At 45.6% G+C, this 14,201-nt stretch overlaps 1 protein-coding gene across 8 annotated transcripts in view; it reads left to right on the top strand.

The window, feature by feature from the left end:
- The first annotated feature begins 1 nt into the window (after position 1).
- Positions 2 to 14,201, top strand: part of ZNF846 (zinc finger protein 846) — a 36,254-nt gene continuing 22,054 nt past the window's right edge. For 2 of the 8 annotated variants that reach the window (XM_055371813.1, XM_055371811.1), the window contains exons 1-2: positions 44 to 257; positions 1,681 to 1,783. The gene's annotated coding sequence lies outside the window, so the exon portion shown is untranslated. Of the gene's footprint in view, positions 258 to 1,680; positions 1,784 to 14,201 lie in introns of all 8 variants that reach the window. The other 6 variants (XM_055371817.2, XM_055371816.2, XM_055371808.2 and 3 more) reach the window with 5 other exon arrangements.

Here is a 14,201-nt window from a genome sequence, read left to right as displayed (position 1 = left end):
GTGAAGCCGGAGGGCGGGGTCCAATCGCGTTTGGCTACGCGGAAACTAGGACTTCTCCCCAGAGTCACGGAGGACGCGGCCGCCGCCCCTCCCAACTCCTCAGGCCTCCTAGGCCGGGTCCAGAGCCCTCAGTTCCTTCTGAAACCCTGGAGCGGAATCAGAAGTGCGCGTGGCCAGAGCGGCGCCTCCTGCCCTTTAACCGCCGCTGGCCCAACGGTTTCCCCAGCAGTAGCCTCTGCGACCAGGTGCGGCTTCAGGTGCGGCTTAGCCACCTGGAGGGAGGCAGACGGGGGCGGGGTCTCGGTGAGGGAGAGATGGGGGCGGGGACTGGGTGAAGGGCGAGATGGGGGCGGGGTCTCGGTGAGGGTGAGACGGGGGTGGGGACTCGGTGAGGGGGAGATGGGGGCAAGGTCTTGGTGAGGGAGAGATGGGGGCGGGGACTCGGTGAGAGGGAGATGGGGGCGGGGTCTCGGTGAGGGAGAGACGGGGGCGGCGCCTCGGCGAGGGCGAGATGGGGGCGGGGACTCGGTCTTGGTTGAGACAGGGGCGGGGACTCCGTGAGCGAGAGACGGGGGCGGGGAGTCGGTGAAGGGAGAGATGGGGGTGGGGTCTCCGTGAAAGAGAGTAGTGGTGAGGGGACAGACAGCAGCAAGATCTCGCAGAGCGCGGTGGCTCACGCCTGTAATCCCAGCTCTTTGGGAGACTGACGCGGGCGGATCACGAGGGCAATCGATTAAGACCATCCTGGCCAACATGGTGAAACCCCATCTCTACTAAAAATACAAAAATTAGCTGGGCATGGTGGCGGGCGCCTGTAGTCCCAGCTACTGGGGAGGCAGAGACAGGAGAATCGCTTGAACCTGGGAGGCAGAAGTTGCAGTGAGCCGAGATCGGGCCACTCCAGCCTGGTGATAGAGCGAGACTCCGTCTCAAAAAAAAAAAAAAAAAAAAAAATCTCGGTGAAGGGGGAGACAGGGTGGGGTCTCAGTAGTGAGAGAACAGATGGGGGCGGGGTATTGTGAGGCTGCATCAATGATGCATATTTCCCAGTCTCACTGACTTCTTATGGTTAGGTCAGTATATGTGTGGGGGAAAGAAAGAGAGATCAGACTGTTACTTGCGGGGAAAAGAGAGATCAGACTGTTACTGTGTCTATGTAGAAAAAGGAAGACACAAGAAACTCCATTTTGATCTGTACTAAGAAAAATTCTTCTGCTTTGAGATGCTGTTAATCTGTAACCTTAGCCCCAACCCTGTGCTTGCAAAAACATGTGCTGTGTTGACTCAAGGTTTAATGGATTTAGGGCTGTGCAGGATGTGCTTTGTTAAAAATGTGTTTGCAGGCAGTACGCTTGGTAAAAGGCATCGCCATTCTCCATTCCCGGTTACCCAGGGACACAGTGCACTGTGGAAGCCCGCAGGCACCTCTGCCCAAGAAAGCCCGGGTATTGTCCAAGGTTTCCCCCCACTGAGACAGCCTGAGATATGGCCCTGTGGGAAGGGAAACACCTTACTGTCCCCCAGCCTGACACCCCTAAAGGGTCTGTGCTGAGGAGGATTAGTGAAAGAGGAAGGCCTCTTTGCAGTTGAGATAAGAGGAAAGCATCTGTCTCCTGCTCATCCCTGGGAATGGAATGTCTTGGTGTAAAACCTGATCGCACATTCTATTTACTGAGATAGGAGAAAACCGCCTTATGGCTGGAGGTGAGACATGCTGGCGGCAATACTGCACTGAGATGTTTGTGTAAAGTGAAACATAAATCTGGCCTACATGCACATCCAGGTAAAGCACCGTTCCTTAAACTTATTTGTGACATAGCGTCCTTTGCTCACGTTTTCCTGCTGACCCTCTCCCTACCATTACTCTATAGTCCTGCCACATCCCCTTGCCGAGATAGTAGAGATAGTGATCAATAAATACTGAGGGAACTCAGAGACCAGTGCCGGTGCAGGTCCTCACTTGCTGAGCACCCGTCTCCTGGGCCCACTTTTCTTCCTCTATACTTTGTCTCTGTGTCTTATTTCCTTTTCTCAGTCTCTTGTCTCCACCTTGCGAGAAATACCAACAGGTGTGGAGGGGCAGGCCCCCTTCAATACGAAAAAAATCTACATGGGCCTGGACTTTTTTTCTTTAGGAAAAAAAATCACCATTATCTGGCCAGGCGCGATGGCTAGTGCCTGCAGTCCCAACACTTTGGGAGGCCGAAGCGGGCAGATCGCTTGAGCTCAGAAGTTCAAGACCAGTCTGAACAATATGGTAAAACCCGGTATCTACAAAAATAAAAATAAATAAAAATAAAAATTAGCCAAGAATAGTGGCGCCGTGCCTGTAGTTCCAACTACTTGGGGGGCTGAGGCGGGAGGATCACCTGAGCCTGGGAGGTTGAGGTGGTGGTGAACAGTGATCGTGCCACTGTACTCCATCCAGGCGACAGAGTAAGACCCTGTTTGAAATTAAAAAAAAAAAAAAAAAAAAACTGGCCGGACACGGTGACTCACACCTGTAATCCCAGCACTTGAGCTCAGGAGTTGGAGACCAGCCCGGTGAAATTATGTCTCATTATTATTTATACAAAATAAACTTTTAAAGAATATATATATATATATATATATATATATATATATATATATATATATATTTTAGTGATGAGAATCTCACTATGTTGCCCAGGCTGGAGGGCAGTGGCTATTCATAGTGGCAATCATAGCACACTGCAGCCTTGAACTCCTGGCCAACATGGCGAAACCCTGTCTCTACTAAAAATACAAAATTAGCTAGGCATGGTGATGCGGGTCTGTAATCCCAGCTACTAGGGAGGCTGAGGCAGGAGAATCGCTTGAACTTGGGAGTTGGAGGTTGCAGTGAGCTGAGATCGTGCTACTGCACTCCAGCCCAGGTGACAGAAAGCTAGACTCCATCTCAAAAAAAAAAAAAAAGAATTATAGGGAGAAGTGCAGGTACTCAGGTCTGTATTTCAGCACTTTGGGAGGCCAAGGGGTGGCTCAAGTGATCAAGACCAGCCTGGGCAAGATAGTAAAAACCCATCTTTACAAAAAAATTTAAAAATCAGCCAGGCATGGTGGCATGCATCTATGGTCCCTGCTACTGGGGAGGTTGAGGTGGGAGGATTGCTTGAGCCTGGGAGGTCAAGGCTGCAGTGAGCCATGATCATGCTACTGCACTCCATCCTGGGTGACAGAGCAAGACCCTGACTCTTAAAAAAAAAAAGTTACAGGGAGATAATGTTATGTATGGAGTGCTTGAACGAGGTAGAAGTTCTAGAAAGAGCCACAGGTGTGCATTTTGAGAGAGTTAAAGGAAGTTCAGGAAAGCCATTTGTTCCTTTCAAATGCATATGGTGTCCTATTTAACCAAAATTATATCCCAGTAACATTTCTTTTCCATCTAGCTGTGTATTTGTGGGTAACCTAATGTAACAGACACATATCAAAGTTTCAGTTAATTTCCTACTCATGTAACCATCTAAATTTAGTTGGCGTTCTTCCCCTGGTGGTGCAGAAACCCAGTATCTTTGAATGTTGAGACACCATGTACATCTAGGTGGAAGGGGAAAGTAAAAATAGAGAAAGCTGGCTGGGCATGGTGACTCATGCCTGCAATCCCAGTGCTTTGGGAGGCTGAGTTGGGAGGATTGCCTGAGACCAGGAGTTGGAGACAAGCCTGGGCAACCTAGCAAGACCCCATCTCTGGAATAAAAAATTAAAAATTAGGTGTGGTGGTGCACACCTGAAGTTCCAGCTACGTGGGAGGCTGAGGCTGGAGGATTGCTTGAGCCCAGAAGTTTGAGGCTGCAGTGAGCTGTGCAGCACCACTGCACTCTAGCCTGGGTGAGAGATTGAGAACCTGTCTAATAAAAAAGAGAAAGCACATTGCTCTTTGGCTAACACGACACATTTTTTTCCTTTAACATTTTGTGGTAAAAACTAGTCACAAGGGCTTGTGCCATTCCTGGTGGGGCAGCTATTTTTCAGCAATCACTCTGTATTCTGGAAGGGAAGAAAAATATTGAGGGAAAGTTCTTCTATCTCTGGATTCTGCTAACTTAAAAAAATTATTAGGCCGGGTGCGGTGGCTCACACATGTAATCCCAGCACTTTGGGAGGCTGAGGTGGGTGGATCATCTGGGGTCAGAAGTTTGAGACCAGCTTGGCCAACATGGTGAAACCCCATCTCTACTAAAAATACAAAATTAGCAGGGCATGGTGATGTGCACCTGTAATCCCAGCTACTCGGGAGGCTGAGACAGGAGAATCACTTGAACCCAGAGGCGGAGGTTGTAGTGAGTCAAGATCGCACCATTGCACTCCAGCCTGGGCAACAAGAGTGACACTCCGTCTCAAAAAAAAAAAAAAATTGTTTGCCCTTGGGAAATTTCCCTTATTTTCTTTTTCATTGATAGAGCAATTAAAAACTAAAGGGTTTTGTTTTTGTTTTTGTTTTTTCCACTTGCTTGGCTGTAAACAAAAAAGTTTTTTTTGTGGGATCTGGGATTTTATATCAGGACAGTCTTTCAGAAGACTGTTTGCCTAACTTCCACAAGCAGATAATACTAAAATTAGTTTCTACTTTCTTGGAGTTCATCAGACTGCATGAAAGATAAACAGCGCAAGTGATAAAGCATTATGACAAGACTTATAATAAAGGAATTTCAAAGGGGCTATGGGGTGCTGGGAGGGGAGGGATAAGAGTACACCTAACAGTGGGTGGGACATGGTGGCCCATACCTGTAAATCCAGCACTTGGGAGGCCAATGTGGGCAAATCACTTGAGGTCAGGAGTTCAAGACCAGCCTGGCCAACATGGTGAAACCCCATCTCTACTAAAAATACAAAAATTACGGGGTGTGTTGGTGCATGCCTGTAATTCCAGCTACTCAGGAGGCTGGGGCAGGAGAATTCACTTGGACCTGGGAGGCAGAGGTTGCAGTGAGCCAAGATCCGCCACTGGGCTACAGTAGGAGATTCCATCTCAAAACAAACAAACAAACAAACAAACAAACAAAAAAACACCTAACAGGATATTTTCTCCAGAGGAGGCAAGGTTGACTTAAGTTCTGAAAGATGTGTAGGACTATATCAAGTGGACAAGAAGAGCATATGAATGCAGAAGCCAAGTCAGTAATTCTCAACCTAATCCTTATAGAATGTCCTGGAAACTTGAGAAATGTACTAAGGGCTGAGTCCTACCTCAGACCAATTAAAACAGCATTTATGGGGATGTGTCATGGGTATCAGTGTTTTTAAAAGTCCTCCAGTGAATCTAATGTGCAGCCACTGTTGAAAACCACTGCATAAGGGCCATGGTGAATTCATGAAAGTTAACTGATTTTGGTATGTCTGGAGTCTCTAACTGTGGAACATTAGAACTGGGAGTAAAACATCACTAGGTCAGGCTGAGTGCAGTGGCTCACACCTGTAATCCCAGCATTTTGGGAGGCTGAGGCAGGTGGCTCACTTGAGGTCAGGAGTTCAAGACCAGCTTAGCCAACATGGTGAAACCCTACCTCTACTAAAATACAAAAATTAGCCAGGCATGGTGGTGCACACCTGTAGTCCCAGCTACTTGGGAGACTGAGGCAGGAGAATCACTTGAACCTGGGAGGCAGAGGTTGCAGTGAGCTGAGATCACACCACTGCACACCATCCTGGGCGACAGAGCAAGGCTCCATCTTAAAAAATCACTAGGTAATATCATGATGAAAATTTAAGACTGTTTAAGAAGATTTGAGTGGAGTCTTAAAACATTTCAGAGAACTAAGGGAAACTTGCTGGGTGTGGTGGCACATGCCTGTAGTCCTAGTTATTGGGGAGGCTGGGGCGGGAGGATCACTTGAGCCTGGGAGTTCTAAGCTGTAGTGTACATGATCATGCCTGTGAATGACCACTCCACTCCAGCCTGGGCTATATAGCAAGACCCTGTCTTTAAACAGAAAGAAAAAAAGAGTGGCCAGGTGCAGTGGCTCATGCCTATAATTCCAGCACTTAAGAGGCTGAGGTGGGGGGATTGCTTGAGCCCAGGAGTTTGAGACCAGGCTGGGCAATATAGTGAGACCTCATCTCTAAAAAAAAAAAAAAAAAAAAAAAAAAAATTAGCTGGGCATGGTGGCGTGCACTTGTAGTCCTAGCTACTTGAGAGGCTGAGGTGGGAGGATCTCTTGAGACCAGGAGGTCAAGGCTGCAGTGAGTGAAGATCGCTGTACTACACTCCAGCCTGAGTGACAGGAGTGACAGCCTATGTAAAAAAAAAAAAAAATCGTGATGGCTGGGCGTGGTGACTCATGCTTGTAATCCTAGCACTTTGGGAGGTGGAGGTGGGTGGATCACCTGAAGGTCGTCAGGAGTTCGAGACCAGCCTGGCCAACATGGTGAAACCTCGTCTCTACTAACACTACAAAAAATTAGCTGGGTGTGGTGGTGGGCACCTGTAATCCCAGCTGCTTGAGAGGCTGAGGCAGGAGAATTCCTTGAACCTGGGAGGCAGAAGCTGCAGTGAGCTGAGATCACGCCATTACACTCTAGCCTGGGCAACAAGAGTGAAACTTGGCCTCAAAAAAAAAAAAAAAAATTCTGGCAGGGTGCAGTGGCTCATGCCTGTAATCCCAGCACTTTGGGAAGCCGAGGCAGACAGATCACCTGAGGTCAGGAGTTTGAGACCAGCCTGACCAACATGGAGAAACCCTGTCTCTACTAAAAATATAAAATTAGCCAGGCATGGTGGCGCATGCCTGTAATCCCAGCTACTCGGGAGGCTGAGGCAGGAGAATCGCTTGAACCCGGGAGGCGGAGGTTGCGGTAAGCCATGATCGTGTTATTACACTCCAGCCTGGGCAACAAGAGTGAAACTCAGTCTCAAAAATAAATAAATAAATAAATAAATTCCTTTTATTCTAACTTCTGGAAGTAACATTTCTTCCAAAGGAACCAACCTGTTTTCAAGGTGACACCCCAAAGCTACAGCTGGCTGAAATGGCAGAGTTAAATCGTCTCACATGAGCATTCTATTCAACTATTTACCCTCAGATCTAGAAAGTGGATATTAATCTAAGCCTCATTTTACAAATGAAAAATATTATGCACAGAGAGTTTAAGCCTAGATTCAATCTCAGGCAGTCTGATTCCAGAGGAATATTGTTTCAACATTGGGTTATAAAGTATCAGTTTTCTTATATACTAGCGTAGTATTAAACTTTGAAGATAGGGCATGGTGGCTAACACCTGTAGTCCCAGCTACTGAGGAGGCTGAGTTGGGAGGATGGATTGAGCCCAGGAGTTGGAATCCAGCCTGGGCAACATAGCGAGACCTTGCGTCTTTTTTTTTTTTTTTTTTTGAGATGAGTTTTCGCTCTTGTTGCTCAAGCTGCAGTGCAATGGCATGATCTCGGCTCACTGCAACCTCCGCCTCCTGGGTTCAAGCAATTCTCCCGTCTCAGCCTCCTCAGTAGCTGGGATTACAGGCACATGCCACCTCGCCTGGCTGTTTTGTATTTTTAGTAGAAACAGGGTTTCACCATGTTAACCAGGCTGGTCTCAAACTCCTGACCTCAGTTGATCCACCTGCCTTGGCCTCCCAAAGTGCTGGGATTATAGGCCTGAGCCACAGTGCCCAGCCCCCTCATGGTTTCTTTTAGCTTGTTTTTCTGTCACCTGCATTTTCTGTAAATTGGGAGGTAGGTCTAGAGCAGTGGTTTCCAATGGGGATGATTTTACTCCTGGGGGACAGTTAGCAATGTCTGGAGACATTTTTGGTTGTCACTACTGGGGATGCCTTTGACATCATCCATGGAGAGGTCTGGGATGCAACAGCTGAAATCTCCTTTGAATCCCTGTAGTGAATTTTTCATTTTAATTATTGTATTTTGTGGCTCCAGAATTTCTTCTTGGTTTCTTTTTAGGTTTTCTATCTCTCGATTGTTATTTATATTCTGTTCATACATCATTTTCTTGAGTTTTTCCATGTCTTCCTTTAGTTCTTTGAACATCTTTAAGGCAGTTGTTTTAAAGTCCTTGTCTAGTAGATCTACCATTAGGTCTCTTCCAGGGAAAATTTATATTTATTTATTTTTTCTTTGAATGGGCCATACTTTCCTGTTTGTGTGCCTTGAGATTTTTGTTAAAAACTGGACATTTGAATCTGATAATACTGTAACTCTGGAAAGCTGATTCTCTCCTTTGTCCAGTGTTTGCTGGGTTTTTTTGTGTATTGTTTTGGTTTGTACACCAGTGTTCATAGCACCGTTACTCACAATAGCTGCCAGTGTCAAACTCAAGTTTTAGTCTGGCTTTTTTTTTGTATTTTTTAGTAGAGATGGGGTTTTACCATGTTAGCCAGCTTGGTCTCAGACTCCTGACCTCAGGTGATCCACCCACCTTGGCCTCCCAAAGTGCTGAAATGACAGGTATGAACCATTGCACCTGGCCCCAAACTCAAGTTTTTCCACATTCAATTGTTTAATTTTTTTTTTTTTTTGGACAGAGTCTCACTTTGTTGCCAGGCTGGAGTGCAGTGGCACGATCTGGGCTCACTGCAACCTCCGACTCCCTGGTTCAAGGGATTCTCCTGCCTCAGCCTCCCAAGTAGCTGGGATTACAGGCACATGCCACCACGCCCAGCTAATTTTTGTATTTTTAGTAGAGACGGGATTTCACCAGGTTGGCCAGGATGGTCTCGATCTCCTGACCTCGTGATCTGCCCACCTCGACCTCCCAAAGTGCTGGGATTACAGGCGTGAGCCACCGCACCCGGCTCCAAACTCAAGTTTTTCCACATCCAATTGTTTTTAATTTTCTTTTGGTTTGTTTGTTTAAAGATAGGGCCTTGATTTTTTGCCCAGGCTGGAGTGCAGTGGCAGGATCACAGCTTATTGCAGCCTCAAACTCCTGGGTTCAAGCAATCCTCCTGCCTTGACCTCCCAGGTAGCTGGGATTACAGGTGCAAGCCACCATGCTTGGCCATCCAATTGTGTGTGTGTGTGTGTGTGTGTGTGTGTGTGTGTGTGTGTGTGTGTGTGTGTGTGTGTGTGTGCATGCGTGCGTATGTGTGTGTTTTCTTTCTTTCTTCTTTTTTTTAATGATCCTGAATCAATTGTTTTAAACATAGTCCAAACAAGCAGATTTTTTAGTCCTTTAGGGCCTGCCTGCTCTGCATACCCTGGTGAAATTGTGCCAACCATTTGATGACCACAGAGAAGATAAGCCCTCCAGCTATAAAAAGGACCCCAATCCCTTGCTGCTCTTCAGAGCTTTCTGATTTAGAAACTTCCCACTAGGCTGCTAAGCAACTTCACCTAGCACATAAGCTCCCTCTCAACTCCCATTCTCTCCCTGGAGTTCTCTTGCTCTCCTCCCATTCTGAGTAGTGACCTCCAAGTCTGTAGCCTTTGGATATTCTCATGCTATGAGGGACTGCAGGGACCAGCCCCACAGGGTCGGTGGGCTTCTCCCTGTGTGTGGTGACAAGAGAGTGTAGAAATAAAGACACAAGACTAAGAGATAGAAGAAAAGACAGCTGGGCCTGGGGGACCGCTACTCCCAATGCATGGAGACCGGTAGTGGCCCCGAATGTCTGGCTGCGCTGTTATTTACTGGATACAAAGCAAAAGGGGCAGGGTAAAGAGTGTGAGTCATCTCCAATGATAGGTAAGGTCACGTGGGTCACGTGTCCACTGGACAGGGGGCCCTTCCCTGCCTGGCAGTTGAGGCAGAGAGGGAGAGGAGACAGAGAGAAAGACAGCTTATGCCATTATTTCTGCATATCAGAGACTTTTAGTACTTTCACTAATTTACTATTGCTATCTAGAAGGCAGAGCCAGGTGTACAGGATGGAACATGAAGGTGGACTAGGAGTGTGACCACTGAAGCACAGCATCACAGGGAGACGGTTGGGCCTCCAGATAACAGTGGGCAAGCCTGGCTGATGTCAGGCCCTCCATAAGAGGTGGAGGAGCAGAGTCTTCTATAAACTCCCCCGGGGAAAAGGAGACTCCCTTTCTCAGTCTGCTAAGTAGCGGGTGTTGTTCCTTGACACTTTTCGCTACCGCTAGAGCATGGTCCACCTGGCAATGGACGTCTTCCCAGATGCTGGCGTTACCGCTAGACCAAGCAGTCCTTCTGGTGGCCCTGTCTAGGCATAACAGAAGGCTTGCACTCTTGTCTTCTGGTCACTCCTCACTATGTCCCCTCAGCTCCTATCTCTGTATAGCCTGATTTTTCCTAGGTTATGATTATAGAGCGAGGATTATTATAATATTGGAATAAAGAGTAATTGCCACAAACTAATGATTAATGATATTCATATATAATCATGTCTATGATCTATATCTGGTACAACTATTCTTGTTTTGTATTTTATTATACTGGAACAGCTCGTGTCCTTGGTCTCTTGCTTCAGCACCTGGGTGGCTTGCTGCCCACAAGGGACCCCACACACAAACCCATCAAAGCACTGCCCAAGTGAGCTACTGCCGCCTTGTGGTCACATATTTTATGTTAATCGCCCAAAAATCATGCAAATACCCTACATATGCATATATTTTTGTTTTTCACATTTAGTTCCCTGATCCATTTGGAGTTTATTTTGTGAATGGTGTGAGTTATCCATGTAATTTTGTCTTTTTCCAGATGGCTAACCAGTTAATCTTAGCACCTTTCATTGCAAACTGCATTTTTGCCCCAATTGATCTGAAATACCACCTTTCTGAACTGAATTCCCATATGTTCCTGGATCTATTTCTAGATATTCCATTTTATCCCATTTGTCTGTTTCCTGTTCCTGTTCCTATCCACAGTTTTAATTGTAGAGGCTTTATAGTATGTCTTAATATCTGTAGGGCATTGTCACTTTTGTTTTTCAGAGTTTTCTTGGGTATTATCAGACGTTTGTGCTCCCATGTGAACTTTAAAATTAATTTACATAACTCCATTAAAAAGTTTGGTTTTTTATTGGGATTGTTTTATATATATATATATACACACACACATATATATATATATATTTAAAACATCTTAGATTTTAATCCTTTCTTTACAGATTACCTACACCATTTTTCACTAAGAAAACTGTAGAAAGTTAGTAACTGCCACAAGCGAATGTCAGGCGGTGGCACGTGTCAATTTCCACAGAGTCCTGCTTTGCCGGGTGTCTGAATGCACTGCATGGGGCCTCTGCTCACACTTGCTGGAACCAATCGTGGCAGATTTTAGTCCACAGGTCACTTTCCCCATATTTCTTTGTAAACTCTTCAGCATTCTTACAGAATTTTTTACAGTCCTTAGAGTATTCTTCAGCTAGGTCAGCCCGAAGCGGGTGCTCGGGCTGGGGGTCATTCACCAGTGCTGTGAGGGACTGGATTACTTGGTCGGTTTTGGTTGCTGGCTTCCAGTTTTCAGCACTAATTACTGACAGACAGACCTGCCCCTTTTCGTCGATATTTGGGGGATAGATCTTTGTTTTAAATGTGATCTTTGGTAGTTTGAATGGGTACTCTGCTGGAAAGTTGATTTCGATTCTGAAGGTCACCTAATCATATGGAGAGTTGTCAGGAACAATAAGCCCTTGCTAAGTCAATAAATTAGCTTCATCAACCTGGATGTTACGGGAAGTTTTTCATCCCACATTTGCAATTTCCTCAAGCTCTTCATCAGCCTCTTGGATTTGGTCTTTTTTTTTTTTTTTTTTTTTTTTTTGAGACGGAGTCTTGCTCTGTTGCCCAGGCTGGAGTGCAGTGGCACAATCTCAGTTCACTGCAAGCTCCACCTCCCAGGTTCACGCCATTCTCCTGCCTCAGCCTCCCGAGTAGCTGCGACTACAGGCACCTGCCACCACGCCTGGCTAATTTTTTGTATTTTTAGTAGAGACGGGGTTTCATCGTGTTAGCCAGGATGGTCTCTATCTCCTGACCTCCTGATCCTCCTGCCTTGGCCTCCCAAAGTGCTGGGATTACAGGCATAAGACACTGCACCCGGCCTGGGATTGTTATATTTTTGAGTTAACCTGTTAAGAATTGCTATCTATATGATGTTAAGTCATCTTATAGAAGAACAAGGAATTTTCCATTTGTTCAAGTCTATTTTGTGTCTTTCAAGAATGTTTGTTTTAAAGCGTCTTCATGTATGTTTTACACATTTTTTGCTAAGTCTAAACCTAAGTATCTTTATGTTATTCTACATAAGTTTTATTACATCACCTTACTGGCTTTTGACTGGTAGATGAATGCCATTGGTTTTTAGATAGCAATTTCACATTCTGTTAACTTATTTTATTCTCTAGGGCTTTCCATATATAATATCACATCATCTGCAAAAAGAGAGTTTCCTTCTTTTGCAATTCTATGCTTATCTACTTTTTCTTTTTCTTTTTCTTTTTTTGAGATGGAGTTTCGCTCTGTCACCCAGGCTGAAGTGCAGTGGTGCAATCTTGGCTCACTGCAACCTCCACCTACCGGGTTCAAGTGATTCTCCTGCCTCAGCCTCCTAAGTAGTTGGGATTACAGGAGCATGCCACCATGTCTGGCTAATTTTTGTATTTTTAATAGAGACGGGGTTTCACCATGTTGGCCAGGCTGGTCTCAAGCTCCTGACCTCAGGTGATCCTCCCACCTTGGCCTCCCAAATTGCTGGGATTACAGGTGTGAGCCACCGTGCCCAGCTGCAATTCTATGTTTCAAATTAATTTTTCTTACTGAATTGTATTAGCTAATGTTTCCAGTACACACACACACAGACATACACACACACTCAGCTATAGGTACAGGCAATCATCTTGAGAAAGTATTCACCAATTTCTATTTTTCTGGAGTGCTGATATCAATAATGGGCATTGTACTGGGTGTGGTGTTGCACGCCTATAGCCCCAGCTACTCAGAAGGCTGAGAGAGGAGGATCCCTTGAGCCCAGGAGTTTGATCCAGCCTGCACAACATAGGAAGACCCTATATCTAACAATAATAATAATAACAATAATAAATGAGTGTTGAATTTTTTCCAAAGGCTTCATCAGCATCTATGGAGAAAGTCACATGACTTGTTCTCATAGATGTATTTTTATGGTGCATTACTTAATGGATTTTTTTTCTTTTCTTTTCTTCAGACAAGGTCTGGCTCTATCACCCAGGCTAGAGTGCAGGGGCATGGTCGGTTTTAGTTCACTGCAGCCTCCACCTCCTGGGTTCAAGCAATCCTCCCACTTCATCCTGAGTAGCTGAGATCACACATGACTAATTTTTGTCTTTTTTGTAGAGATGGGGTTTCACCATGTTGCCCAGGCTGGTCTGGAACTCATGAGCTTGGGCAATGCAACCTCCACCTCAGCCTCCCAAAGTGCTGATATTACAGGCATAAGGCACTGCACCTGGACTATTTAATGGATTTTCTAATAACTGCACTAATATTGCTGTTTTATGCTAAATTTCACGTGGGGATAGTTATTTTCTTAATGTGGTCTTGTATTTTATTTGCTAATAGCTAACATAGCATATTTGAATCCATATTCATAATTGATATGGTTCTGCAATTTTTCATTTTTTGTACTCTACCACTTTTTTTTTTGAGACGGAGTCTTGCTCTGTCACCACTGGAGTGCAACGGTATGATCTCAGCTCACTGCAACCTCTGCCTCCTGGGTTCAAGCGATTCTCCTGCCTCAGCCTCCTAAGTAGCTGTGATTACAGGTGCGTGCCACCACACCCGGCTGATTTTTGTATTTTTAGTAGAGACAAGGTTTCATCATGTTTGCCAGGCCAGTATCGAACTCCTGACCTCAGGTGACCCACTCACCTCGGCCTCCCAAAGTGCTGGGATTACAGGTGTGAGCCTCCATGCCCAGCCTCTACCACATTTTATATCAATGTTATACTTTCTTCATAAAAGGAATTAGGAAGTGTTTCCTCATTTTCATTGTTCTTAAGTTATGGAGCACTGGGAATATCTGAACCTGGAAGGTTTGGTATAATTCTCCATTTAAAACATCTAAGCTCACATTTACAGTCTAATGATGGTTGACAAAGGTATCAAAACAATTCAATGGGGAAAAATAGTATTTTAAATGAATGGGACATAGTCTTAAAAATGTCTGAAACAGGCTGGGCACGGTGGCTCACACCTGTATTCCCAGCAGTTTGGGAGGCTGAAGTAGGTGGATCACGAGGTCAAGAGACCGAGACCATCCTGACCAACACGGTGAAACCT

The sequence above is a fragment of the Gorilla gorilla genome, chromosome 20 (assembly GCF_029281585.2).
Source record: "Gorilla gorilla gorilla isolate KB3781 chromosome 20, NHGRI_mGorGor1-v2.1_pri, whole genome shotgun sequence".
In the NCBI taxonomy this organism is placed as follows: Eukaryota; Metazoa; Chordata; class Mammalia; order Primates; family Hominidae; genus Gorilla; species Gorilla gorilla.
Note: the sequence above shows the minus strand (reverse complement) of the source record. Positions and strands in the feature narration are given on the sequence as shown.